Source organism: Trichechus manatus, unplaced genomic scaffold, assembly GCF_000243295.1.
Source record: "Trichechus manatus latirostris isolate Lorelei unplaced genomic scaffold, TriManLat1.0 scaffold00052, whole genome shotgun sequence".
Classification (NCBI taxonomy): Eukaryota; Metazoa; Chordata; class Mammalia; order Sirenia; family Trichechidae; genus Trichechus; species Trichechus manatus.
The window spans coordinates 11,145,583-11,147,604 of record NW_004443988.1 but is presented as its reverse complement, the minus strand read 5'-3'; the positions used below and the strand labels follow the sequence as shown (position 1 = coordinate 11,147,604).

The 2,022-nt window shown below is 49.6% G+C and overlaps 1 non-coding gene across 1 annotated transcript; it reads left to right on the top strand.

The window, feature by feature from the left end:
• The first annotated feature begins 1,537 nt into the window (after window positions 1-1,537).
• On the top strand, window positions 1,538-1,644 carry LOC111820825 (U6 spliceosomal RNA). The gene has a single exon (XR_002824336.1). It is a non-coding gene; the product is annotated as a U6 spliceosomal RNA (small nuclear RNA).
• Window positions 1,645-2,022: the final 378 nt, after the last annotated feature.

Below are 2,022 nucleotides of genomic sequence, written 5' to 3'. Positions count from 1 at the left end.
GCTATTATCATCTCACTAAACCAACTGACACAGACAACAATGAGAATCCTCCCAGAGACAGACCTGTAACTCTGCCTTGGACACAGCTCTCAGGCTGTGCTTTCTGAGTGTCCCACAGGTGCCTCCCGCAGACTCTCTGGTCTTGTTTCTCCAGCCATTATGAAAACGAAGGGGGCTTTGTGGCCACTGCCTCTTCCTCTGGGATGTCTGAGGATATGGACAGACCCATGTCTGTAACGCCCCCAGAGGTGTGTCTGAGAGCTGGGCAACATGCCCATAAACCAAGCACAGAGTTCCTCTTCCTAGCCCCTTAACCCAGGGGGCCCCCCACCATGGCTGACGCTGCAGAAGCTCAGGAGCCAGGACACCCTCATCCTGCTACCCGCCCCCAGCACCGCGCATCCCTGCCAGGCTGGTTCTCTGATTAGCGGTACATATTTCCCAAATCCAGACCTGCCTAATCCCAGCATTTGAAGCTTTACCTAGATAAATATTTAATGAGCCGGGAGCACTGTGGACTCTTTGTCTCCAGTGTGTCAGGAGGGAGGAGAGCAGGCCCCGGGACAGGAGCTAGAGAAGCAGCTGTCGCTGGAATCTCCCTGCTCCACACCCTGTCTCCATCTGCTCACCTCAGAATCTTGGCTGCCCCAGCAGGCTGATGTGGGCATGGCTGGGTTGACACTGCATCCAGGATCTGTGGCTGTCATGTCAAGTCACTGATCTTGCCTCACTGAGGCATGCTCAGGGTTGCAACCAGACCCATGATATAACTGGGAAGCCGCTGGCAGGACTGGACTGACAGGGTAGGAAGGGTCCTGTGGGAGCAGCCTCCTTGGTCGATTCCCCCATGCGAGGTCAGGCACCAATGCTGCACTCTCTCTCCCCAAGGTACTCTTTCTGGCTGGCACCCCAGAGTCTGGGATGTCTCTGAAGGATGATGACTGCTAAGATATAAGGCCTCAAAAGAGGGCATTTCCAGGGACCTATGTGACACACTGAAATGAAAACACATACCATTGCATGTGTTACGTTGCATCTTGAGTTCCATAATGTGCCTGTGAGGTGAGTAGGGCATATTTACACCCCCAGTTTATGAACAGGAGGACTAAGGCCTAGACAAGATGAGTGACGTGCCTAAGGATGCTGAGTGGAGGCAGGACCAAGAAGAACTTGGGTCTTCTGACCCCAGCCCATGCTCCTCCTGGGGTAGGAGGCTGCCTCGTATGTATGCGTGTCATTAGAAGTCTTCCCTACTCCTGGGGAAGTTCCTCAGAGAGTGCCTGAAAGACAGCACCTGTGACATCAGTGCTGATACTTTGTATCTGGGAGGCTGGGCTGGGTGTGAAAAAAGCTCTGGACCCCATCTGGCAGGGCAGCTTGGGTGGTCAGTTACTCCACAGCGCCTCTTTCTTCCTCTGAAGAATGGGCATAAAAAGATCTGTTCCCCAAAAGCCCTGGGATTCTTGTGAGAATAAAGTTAAGTGAGATGAGTGTGAAAGTGTTTGCAAACTGTAAACAGCTATAAAGATGGGTGGCAGTACCCCCTTCGGCAGCACATATACTAAAATTGGAATGATACAGAGAAGATTAGCATGGCCCCTGTGCAAGGATGACATGCAAATTCGTGAAGCGTTCCATATTTTTTTAGCAACTAGGGTCACATAACAATGTGTGTATAAATTTTTGTGAGAAACTAACTTGAGATATAAACTTTCACTTAAAGCACAATAAAAAAAAAATTAATGGCATAATTAACATAGAGTCAAGCCGAAAGAAATCATGTTAGGGAAACTTGTTAGTTGCCATTGAGACAATTCTGACTCATGGTGACCCCATGGGTTCAGAGTAGAGCTGTTTCATAGGGTTTTCAAGGCTGTGACCTTTTGGAAGTAGATCACCAAACCTGTCTTCTTAGGTCCCTCTGGGTGGGTTTGAACCTCTAACCTTTTGGCTAGTAGTCAGGCACTTATTAAAAAAACACAAAACAAAACCCAATTCATAGGAGGTTTCCAAGGAGCAGCT